The sequence below is a fragment of the Molothrus ater genome, chromosome 12, assembly GCF_012460135.2.
Source record: "Molothrus ater isolate BHLD 08-10-18 breed brown headed cowbird chromosome 12, BPBGC_Mater_1.1, whole genome shotgun sequence".
Lineage (NCBI taxonomy): Eukaryota > Metazoa > Chordata > Aves > Passeriformes > Icteridae > Molothrus > Molothrus ater.
Window position 1 is genome coordinate 574,820 of NC_050489.2, and position 27,365 is coordinate 602,184.

Here is a 27,365-nt window from a genome sequence, read left to right on the forward strand (position 1 = left end):
AACACCACAGGCCTGGAGTAAGTATGTTCTGCACATAGGAGCTTATACAGAGGAAAATGGAAATGGTGCTTTGCCCTGAGGATTGTCGAACATGAATGACACATTGTTCACCAGCAATTAGCGGCGTTTTCAAGCTATGAAGTGCTTTATTTTGCTAATTTAAAATGATGGAGCTAGTGAGATACAGCTCCTGAAGGTTCTGAACTGAAGGACACTGCTGGTCACTGTAACATCCACAAGCTTTTAGGTTAGCACACAGCTTTTATGTAAGAAAAGTCTTTATCCATTTTAGATTACTTAGATTGGAAACTCTTCCTGCCTTGACAGAAGGACCTATCTCCCTAAAGCCTCTAGATTTCTAAAACCATGTGCAAACCTATTCCAAGAGATGGGCACAGCCACCTGGGATGGTGTAAAGAGATGAATGGCCTGGATAAAGGCCATAAAACAAGTCACTAAAGGAATCCACAGTAGTAGGAAGAAAACCTACATTTTTTTACTCAGATGTCTCTAGATTAGCAAATGTGACATTAACCATATAGTCTATCAATCTTTTCTGTCAGATTTTACAAGACCTTAAATCCCTTGCACTGACACCTCTCTGTGTTGGTGATAACAGTGTTTCTTTAAAATTGCGACTCTAGAAATAATGTCTAAAAAATAGCAGAAACTTTAGAGATGTCTAAATTAGCAATGTCTCACTTTCTCTAGCTCCCTGAAAATTTGGGTTCAGCCTACATCAGAGCTGCCTCAGCCCCTCCTGACAGTGTAAGACAAAAACCTGAGAAGTTTTTCATCTGGCAGAACCCAAGTCCTTTCTGCCGTATGAGTTTTATCCATGAGCTGATAAAAGCATTTCTTTGCCAGCACATGCTGTGCTTAAAATAAGGAGTGTTGTTGATACAGCTATCCTGGCAGAACTCTATCAGCAAACACTTTCTGCTGCAGAACAGGACCCAAAACATATCTTCTTCATGAGAATTTTTTTTCTTTTTAAAGTTCGAACCACAAAATACTCCACACTTGGAGCAGACGGTGTGGTGAGAGTACATTTCTTTAGGAGATAATGTCTCCATTTGAAGAAAATTCTGTTTCCTGCCACTGTCCTGACCTAAAACTAATTACAAATAGTAATGTTGAAAACAGGAATCATCTCAGACCTCTGACCTGTGAAGTCCACCTCTATTCCACAGCTCCATGGGTCTGTGCTAGTGGATTTTCTCTGTTCCCATCCCTCTGAACAGAACTACTACTGCTGTTACACAAAGCAAAGGCTCTCCCACCAACTACACGCACATTTCCATGCTCCGTGCGCCTTCCAAGATATCCACGTATTCTCCTACAGAGAAACAAGAGGCAGACAAAGAAATAAATTTGGCAAGTAGTGTCAACTGAGTCCAACTGACACCATGTGGGTGTCAGCAGTTCCTCTGAAGTTCAATCTTGTGTCTTACCCGAAGACAGATTTGCTGGTGCCTGAAAACTGTTACATGAGTCATTTACTAAGAATACTAAGGGATGGAATTAATTTTCTTCTGAATTAAAAATTCAAGTTTTTTTTTCTTCCAGGAAATAAGTAGCTAAAATTACAGCAAGTCTGTCGCTTTATGATTTTTGCCTGTTTTAGCATCTGAGAAACCATCACTTCAAGGTAGTAAATGTCCTTTCTTTTCTGCATTAAGGATGCAACTATTGGATTTATGAGCAAAATAGATACCTGACAACATTATCCTAAAAGAACCTGGAGAAAATAATAACAGTTCAAGAATAAGAAAAATAAATATTGCAATTCTATACCTTAGTATCTGAAGAAAATACTTGAAAGAAATTACTATCCTGTATTAATTTAATGTTCTTTCTTTTGAAAATCTTAATGGTTCCTTGAGATATTATTGCAGAGTTTTATCTGAATTTTGTCTCATTCTGTGGTACTCTCAAACATCCTCAAGGAACATTTTACTACAGGAATAAAATTGTTCCATTTCCTCTATTTAAAATGAAGAAACAAGTAATCAGATCTGAAATAGTCATATTGAAGTAGTAGGAAAAGAACAAATGAAATAAAGGGAACATCTTGTGAACTGACACACTTTGAGGAATTTTTACAAAATTTATTCTTAAACTGTAAAGACAAGACTATGGATTTCACTAGAGGTCCAATATACATGCCTTGGTTTTCCCAGCCTCTGTGGGAATTGAACAAACATGCAATATTTAACTTGAAAGAGTACAACGGATATTTTATACAGAAAAAACACTGTAAATAGAATTTGCCTTCTCTGATCCAAAAGATGGCAAATAAATCTGAACAGGATGATTATAAAAAACGAATTCCACTCTTTATTTTAATTTATCAGAATCTTTTAAGAAAAGTTTTGGTGTTCCTTCACTCAAAGGCCCCCATTCCAGTGGTGTTTCCTCCAAGAGACTTTACAAGGAGCAACTGATTCAGGATGTTGTTTGGGGTGGGGCTCAGGAATAACCTGGTTTGGAGGGGTCAGTGCAGGTTCAGGCAATGAAATCTTGTGCAGCTGAGCTGGGGGGCTGTGACAGCTTCATTTTGATCATTCCTCAGGAGAAACTCCTCTGAGGAGCGCTTGGGCTGGTGCCACCTGAGGGCTGTGGCAGGAGAAATCCAACACTCCTCACTCACTGCCTTGGGCAAACCACGGCCTCTTCAAAAGCCGCTGACGCTGTTTGGTTCTGAGGATTTAAACTGGCTGGTTTAGTGTTTTGCACAACATTTACTACTCTCAAAATGTTTAAGTATGTAATCGTGCTTGAAATAATTAGAATTACAGAAGGGAGAGAGAGAGAGAGCAAGGAAGAAAGAAAGGAAGGAAGGGAAGAAGAAAAGGGAAGGAAGGGGTGGGAGGGAGGGAGGAAGTGGCGGAAGGAGTGGCGGAAGGAAGTGGCGGAAGTGAGGAAGGAAGTGAGGAAGGGAGGAAGGGAGGAAGGGAGGAAGGGAGGAAGGGAGGAAGGGAGGAAGGGAGGAAGGGAGGAAGGGAGGAAGGGAGGAAGGGAGGAAGGAAGGAAGGAAGGAAGGAAGGAAGGAAGGAAGGAAGGAAGGAAGGAAGGAAGGAAGGAAGGAAGGAAGGAAGGAAGGAAGGAAGGAAGGAAGGAAGGAAGGAAGGAAGGAAGGAAGGAAGGAAGGAAGGAAGGAAGGAAGGAAGGAAGGAAGGAAGGAAGGAAGGAAGGAAGGAAGGAAGGAAGGAAGGAAGGATGCAAACCCAACCACAAAAGGAGGATCCCTGTGGATCCCTCTATTAAGTGTCCTGGAAACCCTGAACTGAGGTTGGGAATCCACTGTATGTGGCACTGTGAACCCTCAGACCTGAGCCAGGTCAGCAGGAAGAATCTCATGGAGCTGAAGGAAATCAAGAATGTGAAAAGGGAATCCATGGTGTGAGGATATTGAAAAATGGGCAGTAGAGACATGGGATAAAAGATCCAGGCACTGAAAAGGTGGGAGATGAAGCAACATTGGGGTGAAAATTTATAAAGAAGAATGAATTTTATATCTGTCTTTCATCTGAGAAAGGGCATATGGAGCAAAGAGGATCCATGTTCTTCTTGCCTCTGGCACTGCTCAGTCTATTTTACATTTAAGCTCTTAGGATGGAGCCCATAAAGAGCTTCCTGCAGGGTCAAACTTTACATGAAACAAAGGCTCTAGGTGCAACACCTCCATGATCTCTGTCTTTACCTGCATTTAACCCTACTAACCATCCTCAAAAGTTCGGATGCCTTCCACACAAGTATGTGCTGGGATTCCTTTGATATCCGAGAATATACAAAGTTGCTTATCATCCCCATCCCAATGCTGCAACCTGCCCAAAATTCACTGAAAGTATTTCAGAAAAGAGAAACAAGGAATTGGTATTGGTAATGCCCCTGCATGAATCATATATGAAGTGAAGGGTCCTTTTCACCTCAAATCACAAGAAATTCTTGGGAAATTTCTGGAAGGAGCAGTGATGCACACGCTGTGCTCAGTGCCACAGGGCTGAGCCGAGAGATAATTACCCTGTGAGCACGGAGTCAGAGCGGTGTAAAAAAGGTGCCAAAAATCCCAGAGCTGTCATTAACAGCTGCTGGCTGCCTGTCAGCTGCGAGGGGAGCACAGCCCTGCACTGCTGATGGGCAGATGAGAACACACCTGAACAAGGCAGGATATTTATAAAATCTAATCAGGCAGGGGAAAAATACAGCCATTGCCTCACAAAGACTTGTAGCACTTATTTCAGGTACAAGACATCTCATTTTTCCTCTCGAGCTGGTAGTGTCATATTGCTGATCTTTCCCTGATTTAAAACTAAGTTTCCAAAAACCTATTAAATAGGTTTTAATAGGTCTAAGCCCACTGGGTTTTTTTTTTTGGTTTTTTTTTGGTTGTTTTTTTTTTGGTATAGTCCCTGGATTGAAACAGCATCAAGGAGAGAAAGAACCATTAGTGGAATATTTTTCTACTTGCACCAGATCTATTTCCTTTGAAAGCTATCAATTCCAATATTTTTAAGAGTTTCAAAGTACCCTAAAAATAATGGCACTTAAGACAAGGGGGTTCTACTTTCACTTCTATGTTATCATGTAAATTATCAAAGAAATTGCCTCTATGCACTACTGAATAAAAAGGAACACGAGGAATTTCTAGACTTCGACTCAGGCAGACAAAGAAGGACATGGAAAAGGTGCAGCTCCTGAAACACCATCACAGGTAAGCAGCAGACAGGTTTGAGTATAGGAAGCTCTAGATGTGCACTAGAAGATGGAAAACCTGAAGTGCCATAAAAATAGAGCTTGAGAAATCAAGGACAGATTCTGGAAGAGGAACATATTTGTAATGTAAAAGCCCTGGATGATACCATTAAAAAAAATCCCATTCCATGTTCCAAAAGAAGAAGAGTACAAATTGAAAACAACCCCATTGAGTGACCCAAGCCTGCCTAGGTCTTGTCCAAAGCACAACATCAGAGTCAAAGGTGAGGCATCCCCTCGTTCTCCTGCCTGGGTGCCAAACTATGCCCGGGTTAGAAAGGAGGCACAGTTGTGTTTTAATTACCCTAATCTAGGCACTTCTCTGATTGGATTAGCTATAGCCTTCTACAAAAATAAAAGTGGTCTGTTTAATTGTACATAACAGCATTTACAATAAATAGCTGCTATTTCAAATGATTCATGTACATTTTGTTTTAGTGGCTGCCCAAGTTCTGTAGCCATTTCAAGAGACAACTTGCTAAACTTGTAAAGCATTTTAACTTTATCTGATTTGGCTTTCATCTCTCACACTGAGTTGTAAAACACATTTTTCTTATTCACTAAGAGTACCACAGACAGAGATTTGGGCTGGAGCCTGATCTACATGACAGCTGCTGAAGCCACGGACAAGAAAAACTGTATCTGAAATTGCAGGGAGCAGGCTGGGAGCGATAGCACCTGCAGCAGCCAGGAGCTGCTGAGCTGGGTTAAGATATATTGTCCTGACTATTGCATTTTATTCTCATGGCAGTAGCAGGCTGAGTGCACTGTTCAGATTTCAGCAGCTCTGATTCCCCTAGAAAGAGGACAGAGCCAGTTCAGAGGTGCTGCTGCAGACTGAGATTACCCAAGCTGACCTGGCAGGTTTAATTCCCTGTCTTAGTACAAATACAGGGCTGCTCCTGGCTCCCCCAGGTTTAAATCCCTGTCTTAATCCAAATGCAGAGCTGCTCCTGGCTCCCCCAGGTTTAAATCCCTGTCTTAATCCAAATGCAGAGCTGCTCCTGGCTCCCCCAGCCTCCAGCTGCAGCTCCATGCAGCCATGCAGAGAGGGCATATCCTTGGATGGGATGAACTGGTATTGCCCCTAATATATGCCCCTTCCTATATTCCAACTTTTCCCTGGTTTTCTTTGGCCTTTTGGGAACAGCAATTCTCAGCTGGACCGGCTGGCTCCCTGCTGGTGGCCAGCAGGAGCTCTGGGGATATTCTCATTTTTGGGTGATTTTTCAGCTGGTGCTTAATCACCAGCAAGATGTGCTGATGCTTGAGCAGATTCCAGAACCTGGTGTGGTCCAAGAGAGATTTCAATTTGACAAGAATATTCTGCAAGGCTCCCAGGATCAGCCTGGGGTGCCTGCAGCTGCCCACAATGGGTATGAGGGGGGTGGGGGACACAATTATAAAAACTGTACACATTCCCTCACCCCCACCTCTGAAGCTCATCCAGGAGCACTCTAAGAAGTGAATCCTGAGCACCCATGGGTTATCTCTGAGAACAGGCTGGGCAAAGAGACACCCAAGACTGACTTGCCCTTTCTATGCATCTCTCTCTGTAAACCTTGGGAGATCCTCTCAGATTTTTCAACAGCGTTTAAAGGACATGGAAAAATGGTAGGAAAATAAGTAAGCAAGTAAAAAGATGGAAAGTAGGCAAGAGAGGTCTTGCCAGAGGAGCTGGAGAGAAGAGATGGCATTTTCAAAGACTGTACAGCACATACAGCAACTTCTGTGAAAAGCTGGAGAAAAAAGTGACCACTGTTAGGGCTTGAGAGTGTTACAGCTTAATCACCTTAACAGGACCTTTTAGTGGTGAGCCCAGTGCAAAATGAGCCTCCCCTTTCCTGGGATTTTCTCCCTCTCAAAGGCGAAGTGGCTTTACATTTGTCTTTTGCCCCTCTCTTAACCAACTGAGCAGCCTCTCTCTAGGCATTATTCTTAAAACTTTGGTAGTGTGAACTCAGAGTGCTCCCTCTCCTTTTCCTGTCTGCAGTTGTTGCATCCACAGCGACAGAACTCTGTTTAAAAGCCTTTTGGCAGACTTTGGGTGCCAACAGCCTTGTCAAAGTTTCACTGCAGTTTCAAGCAGAGATTGAAAGATTCATGATTCAAATGTCAGATTTGTGTCTGCTCCTCTCCTTACATAACTTGCAAACACAAGTCACCATGCATGAACGACACCCACAGCCCCTTTTCTTAGCTAAAATAATACAATGCACTTTGGGAGTTTTAAACTCTTCACCTCAGATGAGGGATTTAAGGATGTGTTTAACAAAATTATCTGTATGAATGTTTCCTAAAAGAACTGAAACACCTGTCCATGTACTCTTACAAAGAGCATGGCTGTCAGCATCTAAAGATGTTCTGCATTTCTGTCAGGAGCTTTGCTTTGATCAAAGGTAGATAAATCTTGTACTACCTGAATTTCTGTTCATGTTAGCACATAGAAGATACTGTTTATACTGTTGGATTGTGAGATAGCTGGATAAAATAGAAATAAACGTAAATTCCTACATTTTAGTCTGACTATCCTCAGGCAGCAAAAGGGAGAATGAAACTGTTCCACATCCAAAACTCACCAATTGAAGATCTAAATGAGAATTCTTATGCTCTGAGATGCTCCATGAAGGGCCTGGGTATCCAAACCAAATGATGCATTACATTCCTCATTTATATAATATTTTTAGCTCCTACATTTTTTTCTCTATGTACTAAAATATAATAATCTTCTATTAAAAAAATTAAATTGTGCTAAGCACTTCATTTTCATAAAGCAAATGTTGGCCTTGGCAGACAAAAGTCTATGATGGAGGTTTTCATTTGCAGCACCTTAATAGCTTTTTAGTCCCTAACTTAGACCTGAAATTTTCAGGGGAAGGAGTCTGTGTAGGAGTTGCCATGAAACAAACGTAAAGGCACCTTTCTATTCATCCTCTGAATATTCACCTTCACTCTACAGCAACAATGGGCTTAAATCAGCTTTCTCCCTAAATCAGGAAACACAGCCCAGTTTTCAAGGATTTCTCTTAGCCCTTCTCATCTTTCAGTATGATATCTTATCCACTTTTTAATTTTTATAGGGATACTTATCCCCACTAAATATTCCAAGGGACTCAAAGTCTTGTGTAATTGAATTACCAGGTTTATAGAAAATCACTTATAGGCAAAATTGCCAAGGTGGGCGTGGGGAAAGAAGGAACATTTCAGCAAGATGTGGCCCATTATGCAAATTTGTCACCACATGCCATACATAATGAATAAACCTTGTGCTCTTAACACTTTGATTATAGACTATACAGACAATGCAAATTAAAATTCCTGCTGCTCCATAAACGAAATGAGAGGAAATTATGTAAATTCTAACACATTAGATTGATTTGGTTGAAACAAAACCTGATCCACTTGATGTTTTAGGGGAAGAGCCACAATTACAATGATTGAGAAAGTGCAGTGTTAATGAAGTGTGTTATTGCTAATCAATTCCTCCTCCTCTGGTAGTGGCATGACCATGAGCTCTGCCACTGCATCATCCACTGCCCACGGAGCCTCTGAGCCCTGGGGCACACACTAGGGCTGCCAGAAACCGCTGCTGGCACCAGGAGTCACAGGAACTCTGTGACAGACACCCAGGAGGGTGAGTGTTCTCAAACAGGATCATGGAATGGTTTGGGGTGGAAAGGATCCTAAAAATCACCCCCTGCCACAAGCAGGGACACCTTCCACAAGATCCGGTTGCTCCAAATCCCATCCAACCTGGCCTGGAAAACTTTATGGCAATCCTGCCTGGCTGTCTTGGATGCTACTGGAAATCCTAACCAAACAACTTCCCCTTGAGTAAAACAACCGCCTTTCTATGGCTGACTTCTCAGAAAATAAGGAATAGGATTTTCACCTGGTAATAAACTGACCATGTTTAGTTCATGGAAATTAAAATTAAGTCTTTCAGGCTTAAAAGTTCCCTGTCCAAATTAAAGAAACTGAAAAATGGGACCCAACGGTTTTAAAAGTTTCAACCGAAACATTCTTCCAATAACAGTTGCCTGTGTTCTGTTGTAGGAATTTGGAATGTCACTAGAATGGAGCTCAGTTGATTAAATTCTGTGATCTGCAGGGAACTGATATGCACAGAGCTGTTAGATAGAGCTGTTCTACAGTTAATCAATAGGTGAAGGTTGCACCTTTACACCAAGCAGAGGAACATCTCTCCAAGCACCCTCTCACCATTTTATACAAAATTCTCTGCAGAGCTCCTCACCAGCGAGCTGCAGAATACTGCATTGCTATCTTAATTATTTACTGTGTTGAATAAAATAATTAAACAGCTTATTAATCATACTTTGCATTTTGCAGCCCTTCCTCTAAAATATTTCCATCGCATTTTTAAAGAAAAAAATTTCATTTGCAAAACGATCTGCATCATTAGAAATTTGCAGCTCTTATCACACAGGTAAATACGAGCAGGTGGAATGAACCACTGTTTTATTTTCTATTTAGACTACTTTTATATCATTCTCAGAAACATTTGTCACTGCACGTAGTGACTGCAATTTTCCTCTCTCTGCTGATTTGTCTCCCACTAATTTATTTTGGCTCCTGCTGAGCCATGAGGAAGCACAGAGACATCTCGCTGCCTTCAGCAGCAGCTTCACACACAGGACTGGTGCAGGTTGTGAATAAAACGCATCCAAAAGCGCATCCAAAACCAGGGCAGCACAGGCAAGGAGAGAGCCTCTATGCAGAAATGACGTAGCACATAAACACACAACACACACACCGAGGCTGGCACTTACCAGAGGAAATTCTAGTATTCTATGTTTGCTCCGTGAACAAGGAAACAACAGGGGTCAGGCCCCAGCTGCGAAAGAAAACGCGGCAGAGCGAGAAAAGAGAGCGTTAAAATGAAAAGAGAAGGGAAAGATACAAAGGAGTTCATCTCTCCCAGAAATAAAGCGACATTTAGTTTTGCGGGCGGAGGATCCATTCTGGGGGCAGCACACGCTCCTCTGCTCGGCGGGGGTTCAGAAATGCCGGCCCACTCCGGCCTCACCGACTGGGAGCGATCTGGGGCTCAGAAATGCCGGCCCATTCCGGCCTCACCGACTGGGAGCAATCTGGGGTTCAGAAATGCCGGCCCACTCCGGCCTCACCGACTGGGAGCGATCTGGGGTTCAGAAATGCCGGCCCATTCCGGCCTCACCGACTGGGAGCGATCTGGGGTTCAGAAATGCCGGCCCATTCCGGCCTCACCGACTGGGAGCGATCTGGGGTTCAGAAATGCCGGCCCATTCCGGCCTCACCGACTGGGAGCGATCTGGGGTTCAGAAATGCCGGCCCATTCCGGCCTCACCGACTGGGAGCGATCTGGGGTTCAGAAATGCCGGCCCATTCCGGCCTCACCGACTGGGAGCGATCTGGGGCTCAGAAATGCCGGCCCATTCCGGCCTCATCGACTGGGAGCGATCTGGGGCTCAGAAATGCCGGCCCATTCCGGCCTCACCGACTGGGAGCGATCTGGGGCTCAGAAATGCCGGCCCATTCCGGCCTCACCGACTGGGAGCGATCGCTGCCGCCGGGAGCGGCTCCGGGAGCCCCGGGCCAGCTCCGCTCCCTCCCGGAATTTATCCCGGCATTTATCCCGGAATTTATCCCGGCATTTATCCCGCTCTTGGCCGGCATGCCGCGGGAGCCGCCGCCCCCGCACGCGGCTGCCCGCGCTAATTGCGATGTGCTAATTAGAATCTCAAAGCGTGACGTGGTCAGAGAGCCACTCAGAGATCGGCACACAGAGACTCACAACCCAAACTGCGAAACATCGCCCAAAACTGAGGAACGGGGACAACAACGGCAACCAAGCGGCTGTGCAGGAGCGGGAGCTGAGCACTTCTGCGCGGGACAGATGTTTCCTTACATAAAACAGACACAAAGAATCACAGCGGTAAATATCTCACCCCACAGGAATCATCTTAATTTCCAGCTTACAAAGACATTAGAAAACTGAGTCTCTCCACATTAGCTTTTACTTGAATTCTTTGACTTCCCACTGCTTTGTTTATAGGAACAGGCTCTCTTTGATGTTGGAACATTAGAAGGAGTGCAACAATAAATTTCCCATATTCTAATATCCAGCATCCCGAGCTTGTTCAAGGACCCCTTGATTCATGAAGGCAAATAATTCAATTACCTGAGCTTTGATCAAGGAGTCGCTCAGTCCCTTTTTGATGTCGATGGAGGCTGTTTGCAGCTCCACACGGATAACTGGCCCACACGGGGTTTAACCCCTTTGGCACCAGCAGCTGACTGCAGCAGTGTTCTGGCACTGCCAAGTGAGCCCCACAGCATCATTTGGCAATGCTGCTCCAGAAGGAGCACAGGAGGCATGGCAGGTCCAGGAGGATCCCTGTACCAGACTGGATGGGATGCTCATCTTTAAACAAGCTGGAATTATTTCCCAGTCAAGTCAACCTGTGTTAAAAGCATTTTTTGGGAGCTGCTCTTTGGATGGAATGGCACTGAGACATAAAAATGCTGCTGAGAAGCAAAGGGGTTTGCCTTGGTTATACAAGAGATTTCATCACATCCATGCTTCTCAACAATTCCCCCAAAAGAAATGGGAGTGGGCACAGACTCCTCTAGTCAGGTGAAAGAACACTCCTCAAACAGGAAAATCAAGTAGATCTAAGCCTTCCCGCTCCTCAAATACAGGCACCTGGATGAATTAATCTGTGCCATGACCAAGTCATAGCCCTTGTCACTGCATGTAGTGACTGCCTGCAGAAAAGCAGAAACTAGTCAATGCAGACACTGTGTTCTCAGCTGATTGCCATTCTGAATATGATTACTGAGAGAATTCCTCCACATAAATGAGGAGTTAGGCTCCCCTTCATTCATTCTAAGATTCTTTTGGGACATGAGGAGGTTACTAAAAGGACATAATTAGAAGGCATAATTAATATATAGAAATCTCTCACTCAGTTTCCTACACAGCTCCAACAAAACAGCCATGGATACATCCCTAATTTTAGCAGCAGTTGCATGGATGATGGAAATGACCTCACCAGACTACTGAGATGTGACAAAAACAGTTCTGCAACAGGACTTTTCTGGTCTTTCACGGCAGAAAGGCATCTGTCCTTCACAGCACAGCTGGGGAAAGGATCCCTGTCATGCAGAGTGACATCTCAATTCACAGGATACAGCCTGCAAAAAGCATAACGAGCATGCCTGCCTTTCCCTAGATAACAGGCAAATTATTTTGGGGCATGAGGATGTAGATGGAAATTCATGTATTTACTTTAGGATGCTTGATAAGTTCTTAAAAAGTTGGGATGTTTCTGATTTATTGGAAAATAAAACTTGGGGCCTCCTGTAAAGCCTGGAGGGGAAATGTGTATAATGAACTAGTAAGAATGAGAAAAGGAGTCAATGTACACACAATTTTATGCATTTTCCATAAAGCCAAAGGAGCTGTACATAGAACTAACATGAGAAATGGGAAACCTTCCTGTTTGAGCCAACACTCCTGGTAACACCAGTGAAAAGCATTAAAGGAGGAGCTGCTGATCTCCAATTCAACAAGCAATTAGCATTCATTAGCTCAGAGTAATAAAATGCCCAAGGCAATTACAGGTTAAATATAGTATTTTTTAAAGAACGTGGAAACAGTTAAAACACAAGCTTTACTCCGGTTTATTTTGAATTATTTCATTTCTAGTAAAAATGGATGTGATTTCCAGATGGGAGATGCCTCTAGGCAAAAACATTCTCCTTCTCTCCTCCAGTAGGCAAAATGACTAAATACCAATGGAAAAGTCTTTTGTAGACATGACTAATTTAATTTACATTATTTTCTTAATAAAGTATCAATGACCTTCTGTAAATTTTGGGCAGAAAAAAACAAATAGAAATTAAAAGTCCTGAGTTTTGGTAGCTCTCCTGTAATGTACAACTTCCAAGAAATGACTTGCTGGTTGCTCATTTCTGAAGGGAAATACCTTAAAGGCTGAGCTGTTCCCCAGACTGCTTGTGGGGATAGTTACAAGCAGGATTTCACAGCTCTGTGATCAAAATACAGAATTGCACCCAGTCCCTCAGTGATGGGGGACACTGCACAGTCTGGTAGGAGCCCTCAGGATGCCTGGAAGGCAGAAATGCACCCTCCCTGACTTGCAGCTCATCCTGAAAAAGCCAAGGTCAGGACAACGAGCAACTGCAAATCTTGGTAGATCTGAGAGCTGGCACTTCCTCTGCAGAATTGGTTATTTCAGCCCAACTAATTTCAACTTGATTGGATAATTAAACATGTATTAGTGCAATTTCATCCATTTGATGGAGCATTGAGTGCATTCCTAACACATTCCAAGACCTGGCTGAGCCCCGGGATGCACAACTCCAGCTAAACTCAAACAAACTCAGCATAACCACCAAAACTCCCTGAAATGCCACATCAAGGGTGCTGCTCAGTAATCCCAGGGTCACTGAATAACCCCATGGACTCCAGCAGCACTTCTCTGCTTTAGATCAGGTTCACCAATCTGAATTTAACCAGGAGGTGCAGACATCAGATAAACAGCTTAAACTCGCCCACTCATAAAAATATTGTTAAAAGGCTGCTAACCACTATAACAAAATTCTGAGCATGTATTAACCAAGGTGGATATTCCCAGTGCCTTCCAAAAGTACAAATCCATACTGAAGGGCACAATAAGGTGGAACTCAATGTCAAGTCCATGCCATGAGGGAAAAAAATCAGCAATTTTACTTTTGCCTTTTGATTTTCCTCATGTGTTTTGACTGCTTCTTTAAAGCCCAAGCCAGCAGCCACTTGGTAATTTGTGATGCTCCACAATGACAGCACATCACTGCAGCCTGGAGTGAATCCTTGTGCTACCTTTTCCAAGGAGTTCATCATGTCCTAGTTCCATGTGACAGCTGCATATTGCACTTCTTTGGTGAGGCAGCAGGGCTGGTTCCCACTTCCTCTCTCAGGAGAGTGCTCAGGTATTTCTCAGATCACACTCTTGCCTCATTTCAATGTGGGGTTTTCTTAGTCATGAAGTAAATAATTATTGAAGTCATTGAATGCACCAAGACTAAATTTTAGCTGCTCCCAGCACTTTGATATCTACTGATAAAAATACACAGACAAATGAGCTTTTGCTGTTGGATCCAAAAAGTGAAATAATGTCAGCAGAAGGTCACTGGACATCAGCTCCAAGCTCGTAGTGAGGAGTGTGATTGCCCTGAAGGCTGGACGTGGAAACCTTGCTCAATTCAGGGAGTAGGAAGAGTCAGAGGAGAGGGCAAATGTTGGATAAGCCTGACCCAAGGAAGCTGAGAAGAATGTCTCCACTTTTGAACACAAATGGAGCTGGCTGAGTCAAGGAGAAATATGAAAATTAAAAAAGAAAGGTCAGAAGAGGCTGCTGTACCTGCTAAAGGTGAGGTTACAGCAGGGCAAAGTTTGCATTGCAAAGTGGGAAAGCCCGGGGGTGAAATGTTCACTGAATATTAGATTTGGAGCTGCACAGGGAGAGCAGAATCTGACAAACGGAGGGGCAAGGAATCTCATCCACACCTCAGCAAGGTGAGTGAACTCCAGCTGAAGGTGCAGGAACCTGAGAGACCCCAAGCCAAGGCCAGGAGCACAGGCAGGACTCCAAGGGCACAGAGACATCAGCCTCAGCTGCTGTGAGTGGTTCCTTGTGAGCCAGGGCATGCAGGTGCCCCAGTTAGCTGTGAACGCTCCAAATCAGCTTTGTTTGTCCCGGGCAGTGGCTGTGACCTGCAGCACTGGGTTGGGAAGCACGGAGTAAGGGATCAGCTAAAACCAGAGTCACTTACAGGGCTGTAGCCAAAGCACCACAGAAAACTAGAGATCTCCAAGAGGATTTGTAACTCAGTACTTGAAACATGAACATAATGAATTTATGACTATAATTTTTTCATATAAATATTACAAAATTCATAATTTTAAGGACAGAAAAAGCAATTATGACCTATAGGCTGTCTGACCTACGGCCACTTGTATTGCTACCTAATCAGCCCTTTTGTATGTAAATGACAAATTGTTTGCATGCAAATGCCACTGCCTGCTCTGTTTTCTTCTTGCTGTAGAAAGAGAAATGCTATGGAAATTGCCACCGTGCTAAAAAGAACTGAAATGCATACTAATCAGCCATATTCTCCCAGCTATACCAGCTATAATTGGAACAGTAACAAATAAAAAGGCAACAATCAGCACTGGACAAAATTTTCTATTTGAATCAGAGCCCCAAGTAAAATTATTCAGCTGCTTTTCAAAATTTTGGAACCTCTTACGTCTGGAGAAATTGGGTTTGAAACTGTGAATGAACAGTGACTTTTCACTAATGTGAAATATCGAAGATCTCTGGAATTTTATTTGCAAGAAAAATATCCTGAAAGGGAATGGGAAGGAGCCATTATCATAAAAAAGTCTGTTGTCTGTGTGCACTGGATAAATGTTGCAGTGATTCTCAGTTCCACCAAGCTGCTGATCCCTGTGGCTCATGCAATATGGAATGGAGGGGTTTGATCAGTGCTGAATTAACCTGGCAGCATTCAGCTGCTCAAATATTGCTCCTTCCTGGAAAACAGCTCACAGCCATTCCTGCCTGAACAGGAAGAGCCCTGAAAGCAAGAAATGCACTAAAACCTTGTCTTGAATGATCTGCCATGAGCTGAGTGATGCTGAGAAATCCTTAACTGCACCAGTGTGTGGTCAGGTCTCTGAAGGGAGCACTGCTCTGAGGAGGGTGAGATTGAATCCAACACTTCAACTGTTTTCTATTCTAATGAGACATTTCTTAATTTCCAAATGCCATTCAAAGTCCTGTATTTGCCTCAGGACTCTCTTTATCAAATTAAACTGTGTCAAAAAATTAGGGATAAACTTTTTGAATAGCATTTTCCTTGAGCAATATGAAGGTTGCAATTTTTACCTGTTGCTTCCATCAAAGTTTTCCTCTATAAATGGTTCAAATGCCAGCCAACTTTGCACACACTCTATTTCTTTTGTTTGCCTACCAAACCAAACAAAAAAACCCCACCAAAACCAAAAACCAATAAACCTTAGTTTATAAAAGATGAAAGGAGTAACAGAGTTATTCACTCAGCAGCCAAGATCAGTGAGATAATTACTTTAAATCAAGAAGGGGCAGACCATTTAAATTTATTACTTAATGCTGACACATGCATGTATTAATAAAACAGTTAACATTAATGGAAATAGGGTTTAGTCTCCTGATTCCAATAGAGCCATCATTTCTGCTTTCCACTGAACTAATGACTTAGCCTTGGCAGAATGATATGTATGCATGTATTTAACTATTTAACTTAACCACTGAGACCAATTAATGTGTTTCTGAAGTTTGATTTTATTTAAAAGTATATATCAGCAACCTCACTGGGATCAAAATTATGTTGAACCAGAGTTTATATGGCAGCAGTTTAACCTTAAGCGTGACTCTCTCCCTTGGAATATCTCTTGTAAAAGGAGGAGCACTAAAACGTGGGGCAGAAGAAGCAGCCCTTCAATGGGATTTGGCTTCCCAGGCTAGCACAGACTGTGATTAGGGGCTCACGTGGGAGGGAGCAGGCTGTGAGAGGGCACAGCACATTTACTGCTCCTCTGGGTTTGGAGGACAGGATCCAGGGACAAACCTGACCCAGCCAGGCTGAGCCAAGCTGAGCTTGCTCATAGGGCACAAAAACCTGCACCAGGTGCACCATACAAAGACAGGGGAGTTAAACGCTCAGTGCTCTGCAGCTCCCAAACACAAAAACTCTGTTTTCAAGGGTTTTTGAATAAAATTCCTCCTGCTCATCTCTTCAATGTTCCCCAGCATGGGCTGGTGTCCTCACAGTATCACCCAGGGCTCACGGCAACAGCGTCAGGCTGCACCAACACCATCGAATCAAACCTTAATTGCAATTACCAATTACTGTCTAAGACAGGCATTTCCTACAGCTGATATTCATATATCAAAGTCCTGTCCATTTTGTCTGCATTATCATGCTCCATGATCCACAATTTCTATTAGTGTATCTATAATGTGGCTACAGTCTACCTGTGGATGAACAATTAAACATCAATTAAACAATTAAACATTATAATAATGAATTGTATTTGGAAATCTCTTGCTGCACTGTTCACCAATCACTCTGGAAAATCATGGCTCCTGTTTTACATTCGGTAACTTGGTCCTTTTCTTTTAATCCATTTACATTGATTTCTACTACTCCAACTCTGCCTGCCATTGCATTCCAATTAAGAATTCTGATGAACTCTTGCTGATTCAGAAGGGAGAGGGCTCTCACTCATTGCCAAACTTTGGAGGGAAAAAACAACCAACCACACACACAAAACCTCCTTAGAATTCGCTTAAGCCAGCACTTCAAAACCGAGGAGCTCAGTTATGGCTGGTGGAGCCAGCAGAGCTCGGTGGGACGGGGATGCCTGGGAGGCACCGCAGCACCCCAGCCGTGAGGGAAGGAGCCCGAATGTCACCATGCCCCGGGTCTGCTCAGCGGCACGGCTGAGCTCCACACGCCCGCCTGAATTCCTGCTGGCCAGGGAGGCACCGCTGCTGTCCCTGTCCCTGCTGCTGTCCCTGCTGCTGTCCCTGTCCCTGCTGCTGTCCCTGCTGCTGCTGTCCCTGTCCCTGCTGCTGTCCCCACTGCTGCTGTCCCTGTCCCTGCTGCTGTCCCTGTCCCTGCTGCTGTTCCTATCCCTGCTGCTGTCCCTGCTGCTGCTGTTCCTGTCCCTGCTGCTGTCCCTGTCCCTGCTGCTGTCCCGGCTGCTGCTGTCCCTGTCCCTGCTGCTGTCCCTGCTGCTGTCCCTGTCCCTGCTGCTGCTGTCCCTGTCCCTGCTGCTGTCCCCACTGCTGCTGTCCCTGTCCCTGCTGCTGTCCCGGCTGCTGCTGTCCCTGTCCCTGCTGCTGTCCCTGCCGCTGCTGTCCCTGTCCCTGCTGCTGTCCCTGTCCCTGCTGCTGTCCCTGTCCCTGCTGCTGTCCCTGCTGCTGCTGTCCCTGCTGCTGCTGTCCCTGTCCCTGCTGCTGTTCCTGTCCCTGCTGCTGTCCCTGCTGCTGCTGTTCCTGTCCCTGCTGCTGTCCCTGCTGCTGTTCCTATCCCTGCTGCTGCTGTCCCTGTCCCTGCTGCTGTCCCCACTGCTGCTGTCCCTGTCCCTGCTGCTGTTCCTGTCCCTGCTGCTGTCCCTGCTGCTGTTCCTATCCCTGCTGCTGCTGTCCCTGTCCCTGCTGCTGTCCCCACTGCTGCTGTCCCTGTCCCTGCTGCTGTTCCTGCTGCTGCTGTCCCTGTGCCTGCTGCTGTCCCCACTGTTGTCCCTGCTGCTCCTGTCCCTGTCCCCTCTGCTGTCCCTGCTCCTGTCCCTATCCCCTCTGCTGTCCCTGCTGCTGTCCCTGTCCCGCTGCTGCTGTCCCTGCCGTGCGGGATGTTCCCGGGAGGGCCTTGAGCAGCACTGGCAGCTGAAGTTTCCCGGCCAGCCTGAGCACAAGGAGCAGCTGAAGGGCTGTTCCCGGCCCTGCAGCACAGAGGATGGGCACTGAGAGGGCTCCTGACAGGAAATGTGCCCTCCTGTGCAGGAGCCACTGATGCTCTCACCAAGGGTTGTTTCTCCAAGATAATTCTTAATTAATAGTCTCTCTCAGGCCACTGACAGAAAGCTGTACAGCTGTCATGGCACTGCCTGGCTTTGTTGTAGGCAAGAACTTGGATTAGGTGCATTAATGAACTTCTCTGGCTGCATCTAGTGGATGTTCTGTGATTTTGTAGAGTTCTGTACTGTTATTTATGGTATATCCTTCTTCCACAAAGCAATGTAGTTGGTCTGAGTCAAATCAAAGGTCCAGTTTGTAGGAACACCCCAAAGGGGACGTTTAGAAGAGCATCAAAAGAAGGCAGCTGGAATAAGCCTCTTTCCATGTCTGCAACCATTCCAAATCTATATGATCATATATGTCCCTGCTGGTTAACATCCAGCATGGATGGGTTTTGGAGCAGCCTGGGACAGTGTAAGGTGTCCCTCCCTATGGCAGGGGGTAGAAGGAAATGAGCTTTAATGACCCTTTCAACCCAAACCATTCTGTGATTCTGTGGGTAGTAACATCTGGGTGCTGCAGGATATATGGAAATAATTTGGACCAATTTGCTTTTCTCAGTCCTTCAGCTGTAAGCTCCACTGACCTGGATGTGAACTGATAAAACTAGTCCAATTTGGCTTAATATGTCTTTTTTTATTATTATTTTTTCTCCTATCAGGGATTTCTTTATAAGATCTCTCAAACCTGATAACATCTCTAAAAGAAATACATCTTGTTTTGCTGTACCATTTTTTCCACCTTTGAACTCTTGACATGGTATGAACCGACCCTGCCTTTGAAAAGGGACGAGAGAGCAGCAAAAACCCTCCCGCGAGGGGCCCGCGCTCTTATTCCACGTCCCGCCTCCAGCTGTAGAGTCAGCTTGTCTGCCGACAAGCCGCACTTCCAGCATCCCAAAACTCCTCCGCCAGAGCCAAGACGGGGCCGCGCGGCCGCAGCTGAGGCGGTCAGCGGCTGGAGAGCTGTGAAAGCCCGGGGAGCGCGGCCGTGACCCCGCGGGACGCTCCCGGTGCGGGCACAGAACCGGGAACACACGGAGGGTCCGGCCCCGCATCCCGCGGGACATTCCCGGTGCGGGAACAGAACCGGGCACAGAACCGGGAACAGCCCCGGGAACAGAACCGGGAGCAGCCCCAGGAACAGAACCGGGAGCAGCCCCGGGCACACGCGGAGGGTCCGGCCCCGCATCCTGCGGGGTATTCCCGGTGCGGGAACAGAACCGGGAACAGAACCGGGAACACGCGGAGAGTCCAGGCCCCACATCCCGCGGGACATTCCCGGTGCGGGAGCAGAACCGGGAACAGCCCCGGGCACACGCGGAGGGTCCATCCCCGCATCCTGCGGGGTATTCCCGGTGCGGGAACAGAACCGGGAACACGCGGAGAGTCCAGCCCCACATCCCGCGGGACATTCCCGGTGCGGGAGCAGCCCCGGGCACACGCGGAGGGTCCATCCCCGCATCCCGCGGGACATTCCCGGTGCGGGAACAGAACCGGGAGCAGCCCCGGGCACACGCGGAGGGTCCATCCCCGCATCCCGCGGGACATTCCCGGTGCGGGAGCAGCCCCGGGCACACGCGGAGGGTCCATCCCGGCTCGGAGCGGCTCGGAAGGCGCAGCACTGCCCCCTGGCGCCCGCCCGCGGAGCGGCCGGAGCGATCCGAGCCCTCCCTGCGCGGGGATCGCGGACCCCTCACGGTCGGAGTCCTCAGCGTCAAAACCCGACACAGAGGGGCCGCCACATTTGCTCCTAAAATACTATAAAAGGGTTTTACTCGATGTCCAGCATGTATCAAAGCAGAGGGGCACAGTGCTCCTCGACGGGTAAGAGATAACGTATCTGATGTACAGAGATACAGATGGCATAAAATGACCATAAAGTCCTCTTAGTTCACCCAGACAAAGCCCCCGACCCAATCTCCATTTAAATCAATGGCCACCATGTCATTTCTGTCCCCAAACCTTGGATTGGCCCCAACAAAGAAACAATGAAAGCTGAAGTGCTATTAAAAACATTAAAATGGTTATGGCATAGGAAATTGTACAGAGATTTTAGCTTAAAATGCTGGTAGAAAAACTCAGACACACACACAAAGTCCAGGAAGTATGTTGCTAAACTGTTTCAAATTAATTGATTCCAGATGAGACGTCTGCTTCTCACACACTGAAGATATTTTGCTAAACATCCAGCTCACAAAATGGCTTCAATATTCAGTTAGGGGGTTCACCAAAAAGAAGATATGCCAATTTTAGGTGTGAGATTATCTGAAATTTCTTTGATGTCTGAGATACAAATAGCTTCTATTATGGAATTCTCATCACTCAAAGATTTATTTGTCAAGTTATGCTGTTATGTTAGGGCAGTTGCAGAAAATAAAAATGCTAGTCTCAGTCTACTGTAACTCTGAACTTCACATATGTTTCTTACACTAAATTAAATATGTCAGATGTTGTCAGAATTGCATATTAATTGAAGCTGAAATCACATTATACACTTTAAATCATTTTATCAGATAAATCACAGAAATCACTCCAATCTTTGCATTTTCCCCATATTTTTATGCAGAAGAAAAATTAATTTAGCTGCCCTATCTCTCAATCAACCATTTCTATACATATTTTCCTCTGAAACTGCTGCTGATAAATTGCAATGACTTATCCCCTGGCATGCCCTATTGTAGCAGCATTTCTGCTAATGAAGTAATCTAGTTCCTACTGATTTCTTTGGACAGGCAACACTTACAATTGTAGTAAAGTTAAAGCTGATGTGGAGAAACCTATAAATAGCATTGTCTGTCCATGCTCATTCTCTGATGTGCAAGGCTGAGGTGAAAAAAAAAAATCCAATTTCAGGGCCTACGAACAAGAGCATGCCAAAGAAAGATGTCCTTTAGGTAAAATTTTCCTAAAGGATTTCCAATTCTTTTACTGAATATCTTGTTCTTAGTCCTGTAACTTTATTTTGTTCGTCTGCAAGAGGCAGGAGAACTGCTTTTGAACTGCAGCCAGGAACTTCTGTTTTCTAGAGCACAGACTTTTCTAGACTCAGAAACCTGCTCCAAGAACGCCTGGTGTGCTGAGGCACGAAGCTCAGACCAGACCTCCTGCTCCCCATTTCCCCTGCTCTCCCTCCCCTCTCCTGGCCACGGGAACCGTGCAGCCCTGCCAGGGATCTGCTGCTCCCGAGCAAACATCTGCAGTTCCCCTGCCATGGACTCACACATCTCCGTCTATAAAGCCAGCCCAAGGACCGAGCACAAGCATCGATTTGTGTTCCAAACCCCGGCGGACAGACCTGGCTGAGGCTGATGTCACGTTAATTATTGCAGGACTCCTACACTGAAAGGCAATTTATTCATTGGGATTCCTTAGCCAGCGCAGAAAAGGAGAACAAAGTATATACCTAGAGAACCACACAGACTTTGGAAACACCGAGGCAGACGGAAGAGCAAGGGGGGGAAGGAGACGGACATGCAGCAGCGCCTGAATGCGTGCTTCCCTGCCCCTGAGCCCGCACTGCCTCTCTTATTCAACAGTTCCATTATTAAATAATTCAAAACATTGAATTTCTTAATAGAGAGGCACGGAGTCTGTGAAAACCTTATCGTATCACCATCACAAATCAACAGGAAGAAAGTCTTTCCTAGAGACTTGCTAGTAATTGGAACGTGAAAAAGAAGTGAGCATTCTCCTCATAAAGGGCCAATTTCTGAATTAGTGACCTCATTTGCTAAAGAGGTTCCTTTGTCACAGATATCTGGGTAGGTAAATACTGTGTTACACAGCCACTCTGTAGCAGCGGTACAAAGAAGCTCTCCCAGCATATACTGGTTCTCTCCTCACCAAATGAATATTTAAAAAGTAGACAATAAAGGGGGACTTCTATAGGAGGTGAAGGCACTTGTATCATGATGTCAGACTGCTATATGTGCTCCCGAAGGGCTGCACAGGAAGCACTTTTATTCTGAACTTAATGGTATTTATGGGACCCGCAGCCTGATCTATTTTACCTTCCTTGGGGATGTGCTTATGCATGCATCACCCAGGAGTCTAATGCTTTTTGGACTAGCCCGTGTTAGAGACAGATACCATTTTGGTACCTTGTGAATAGTAATGCATTTGAAAGCCAGCAAAATAATTCAATAAATAAATAAAGGGGGGGGGGGGGGGAGGAGAGAAAGGGTATAAATCAAAGTCTTTGCCTTTTTCATTCTGGCTAGAATATCCTTCATTTTATGCACTCCTAATTCCTGCATATCCATTTCGTGCCTGGGAGCTACGGCGCAAGTAAAAAATTTTCAGTTCGGGGCTTTCGGCATCTGCTTCTCCGGAGGAACATTTTAAAACGTCCAAACGCTCTCCCTCCCCCTCCCCGCCCCCGAGCAAGAACTGAAGGGAAGAAAAAAAAAGAAATAAAGCAGCGTCTGCCAGAGCGTTTTCCTTCTCCCTCCGGAGAGCCGAGCGCGCCCCGGGGCCCCGCGGCCGCCGCAGCGCCCGCACCGCGCCCGGCCCCGCTCGGCTCCGCACACCTGCCCGGCGCCGCCAACTTCGGGGGGCCGGAGCATCCATCCCCCCGTTCCGTTCCGTTCCTTTCCGAGCTGTCCACACGCTCAGCCCCGCCGCTTCCCTGCCCTTCCCTGCGCGGTGCCTTCCCCGGCGGGGCTGCCCCGCTCCCCGCTCTGCCCCCGCCGCTCCCCCGCTCACCTGCGGGGCTGGCCGCGTCCCTCGGCCGCCTGCGGAGCGGGGACACCGGGCAAGTCCCATTCACAAGTGGCCGCGGAGCGAGCTCGGCAGCATCTTCAGCCTATTACACTCCAGCGGCAGCGGCTGCTGAATGAGGCTCCGAGCTAGTGGCAGGAATTAGAAAGAGGGAGGGAGGGGAAAGGGGAGAGGGAGGGAGAGGGAGCAAGGGGAGTGAAGCAAGATTAGAGGAAGGGAAAAGCTGGAGGCTGTTGCTTCGTCTCGATTTTCCTGTCCCTTCCCCCAGCCCAGGGGGAGCGCAGCCCCCGGCCCTGCCCTCCCGCAGGGCCCCGCTCCGCTGCTGCCCGCGGGGACCGGCGGGGGCTGGAGGCGCCGAGCAGCGGGGAAGGAGCCCAGGGCAGCCCGTCCCTGCCCCCGAGGGTGTCCCCTCCCCACGGGCCGTTCCGCACCCTCTCGGTCACGCGGGCACCCACGGGCAGGGCTGCGGGGGGCCGGGGACCCCCACCCATGCCGCGGCTGCTGCCCTGTCCTGCGTCCCCTCGCTGTCGCCTCTCTGCGCGCTGCCCAGGGCCACCCCCGGCCGCCGGAGCTCCGCGTGTGGGGACGCGGACACGGGGCTCGGGTGGGCAGGGACAGCGCCAGCATTTTATACTCAATCCAGTCATGTTTCCTGTCAGGAGAAGACATTTGTCCAGGAATAAAAAAAGACCAAAAAAAAAAAAAAAGACAAAAAAAAAGTTCCTCAAGCATTTCTGCATGTGGAAAAATCTTGGTCTCCTACAGCTCACAGCCAGAGGCTGAGGCCAAGCCTGGATCTGGAGGGGGGACCCTTTCCTTCTCAACTAGGCCTGCCCCATGGCTGCCCCTCTCCCACTCCCTGTTCTCCTCACCTACAGTGATTCCCAGGTGTGGCTGAGCTCGCAGGGAGCAGCACCCCGAGCCCGTGCACCCATCCACACCCAGAGGCAGCTCACAGCCCTCCCCCCACGCCCACACTGGCACAGGTGAGCCTGCAAATCCCCTCTGATCCACGAGCATCCAGCGTGCCCCACCCGTGCCAGCCTGTGAGCACAGCCCGTGCCACCCATGCGGCTGTGGAGCAGGGCAAGGAAGGATGCAACACGTGGCTCCTCCAGAATAAGAGCTGCATTCACTGCTGGAATAAACCTGGTACCTCTTTGTGAAGACATTCTGCCTATCCTCAGGCAGCCCATCCCTCTCTTCGTTCCCCAAGGCAGCAGTGGTTCTGCTCTGGCACAGCACCACCCGGCCATGGAGAACAAGGCTTTTATATTCTGTGGTTAATTAGCTCTGCCAATAACTCCAGGCAAAAGGGGGAAAAAAATTGGCAGAAAAGCTGCCACTGTACAAACAAAGAATTTGGAAGGAGGAAAGCTGATAAACAATGCATCCTTAGGAGGCTGAGGGACACTGAACGTAGCACAGTGGAACACTAAGTCATAAAATTGTTTAGGTTGGAAAAGCCCTGTAAGATCATCAAGTCCAACTGCTCTCCCAGCACTGCCAAATCTACCACTAAACCCTGTCCCCAAGTGCCACGTCTGCAAGTCTTTTGAGTCACCACTTCCCTGGACAAACCTTTCAGTGAAGAAATTTTCTCTAATAGCCAATCTAAACCTCCCTTGGTGCAGCCTGAGGCCATTTTCCCTTGTCCCATTTCTTGTTACTTGAGTGGCCATGGCCTCCTGTCAGGGAATTGTAGAGAGCTCTAAGGAGAGGAAGCCTCCTTTTCTCCAGGCTAAATAACCCCAACCCAGCCCATGGCAGCCTGGGGCAAACAGCAAGAGCCTTCTGGCTGCAGAGAAGGGATTGGAGAATTAAGGACACAAAGTGCTTCAGAGCGTGGTTGAGAGTTGCCATTTGAGCTCAGAAAGGCCCAGGGACAGGCCTGGGTGTGCATGAGCATGGAGGATGAGGCTGGAGCACGGACACAGCCCCAGGGCCATGCCTGGGGACCTGAGTGGCTGAAGAGGGTGCAAAACAAGGGCCCCGGTTGGGACAGCCCTGAGCAAACACAGAAAGACCCCAGGGATTGAGCTGAAAGCAGGAGGTAACAGCACAGCAGAGTGAATAGTACTGAAGGTCTAAGGGCTTTATTTTTGTAGGAATAGGGCTATGGGACTAAGATAACACATTCTAAGACTGGGTGTTGAGAGAGAATTCAAGGAGCAATAAAAGGCCATCAAGAAATGAAACATGCAAAGGATTGTTTGAGAATGTCTTTAGGGAGATGTGGATGAGGAAGGAGGGTGGTGCGCATTAATTTGACAACAGTCTTGTCAAGAAATTGGTTTTGGACAGAAAATACAAGTATGTCCCCAAATTGGTTTTATAGACCCAGTCCAAACATGTTGCCTTCAATGGACACCAGTCAATCTCCTGGTGATGGTAAAGAATTACCATTTGGTTTTGTCATGGGTACATGGCAGTACAAGTGAGCTCTTCCATAACTGACACCAAGCTGAGACCTGAGAGCTGGCAGAGGAGCTTTTCCCTTTTCCCCTTCTCTTGCTGATTCCAGCACATGGCAGAGGGGATGACTTCTGTAATTCCCTTTTTTAAACTGCTGAGATCAGATTTTTTTGAATATAAAGGAAATGTGAAAGCAATTTCAATCTAATTAAGCATATACAATAGGTACCCATAATATTCTCTAGTCAAAGAGCATATTGATCTATAATGAAAGGTTTCATTAATTCCATTCAAGGACGCACGTTAACAAATGAGTGCAGTAACATCTGATCTGGAGAGAGCCTCGTATCTTCCCTTCCTTCTGCATTGAAGTCTCAGCATAAACTAATCAGATTCTACTATTATTTTTCTCATTTGTTCATCTTCCCATAGGATCTATGGATGGATGGTCCTTATCTGCAAACAAAATTGAAGGAAAACTCCTGCTGGAATGTGTATTTGTACCTCTGGCTAAGTCCCAAGGCTGATTACCTGAATAACCACTGTGGAATTAATTTCACCTATCTTAAACCATTTTAAAATTGAATCTCTAACAGGCTGTCTGTAGAAAAAGTCCAGTCAATGTCAATAAACAGTCCCTCGGACTGGGACAGGCCTTTAGCTGGATATGCCTCTCTGTATCCCAAAGACTACCTCCTCACTAAAATCCTACCTACAGCCATCTGCCAGCTGGAGGAGAAGAGGCAGGACCTGTTTTTTCTGTTGGGCGCAAAAAAGAAGAAGTGCACAAACCGAAATCATCCCATGATGCTGATAAATGGCGACATTTGGAAAATTCCCTTCAGCCACTGCAGTTCCCATTCCAGCAGCTCCAAACCACCATGCCATGCCATCTTTCCAGGAGAGCATTGCACAGGGAATGACAGCAGCTCACACAAAGGAGGCGTGGGCAGGGAGGAAGGGCAGCCTGGAGTGGCTGCAGAGCTTCCCTACGGATTTCTGCCAGTGTTTGTGAGTTCACAGCCTGCCCAGGCCACACCTTGATATTCCCAGCACACATGGGGACAGGGAAAAGTGGATTTGCCACTCCCCATTTCTGCCTTATGTGACTCCCCACCTTCATAGCCCTGGGCTGGTGGTTCCTCTATGAATGGCACATTGAACCAAGCTAAACTCAGTGTCACATTCACTGCTGGGAAATCTTTCTAAATATAACTGTCAGCTGTCTTCAAAAAATGTTAGATGCACCCCCAAAAACCAGGCTGAGCTCTCCTGCTGCCAAGGAAGGCATGGGGAGCAGCAGGGGAGCACACTGAGCCCTGCAGTTAGCATTTCCAGCTGCTTGAAACCTGGAGTCAGAATAAAATCAGTGTCAGACATAAATAAAGGAAGTTTATACATATTTTAAACAGTATTGTTTTTGCATATCCATATATTTAGGTTAAGAACATCTGTGATAACAAATCTGTGAAACCAAAACAAAAAAGGTTTCTTTTCTACTGTGGGTTTACAGAATCTGAAGGTTTTTTTAAAAATTATGCTTATTGCTGGGTAAATTAACCCATTTTTTGTTTGAAGAGAAGCTGGCTGCTTTGTTTTCTAAGCATTTAAAGGGATACACGCACTTCTGCTAATAGAATTTTTGTTCGAGGAAACTGTATGTTTATAAATGAGGGTAGGAAAGCTGCAAGTTTAAGTTGGACATTTGCTTTGGGGTGCATGGAAAAGCTTGAACTGTGAACTTCAGGAACTGAACTGCAAAAAGCCTTTAGCAACTCAAAAGAATTTATCAGTACCCCATTTACTCAGCAGCTTGAGCACATTTACACAGGGAAAT

The 27,365-nt window shown here is 46.4% G+C and overlaps 1 protein-coding gene across 2 annotated transcripts in view; it reads right to left on the minus strand.

Moving 5' to 3' along the window:
- Positions 1 to 23,399, minus strand: part of CDH11 (cadherin 11) — an 83,934-nt gene extending 60,535 nt beyond the window's left edge. The window contains exon 1 of one of the 2 annotated variants that reach the window (XM_036390185.2): positions 23,099 to 23,399. The gene's annotated coding sequence lies outside the window, so the exon portion shown is untranslated. Of the gene's footprint in view, positions 1 to 9,548; positions 9,771 to 23,098 lie in introns of those variants that run through there. The other variant, XM_036390186.2, reaches the window with a different exon arrangement.
- Positions 23,400 to 27,365: the final 3,966 nt, after the last annotated feature.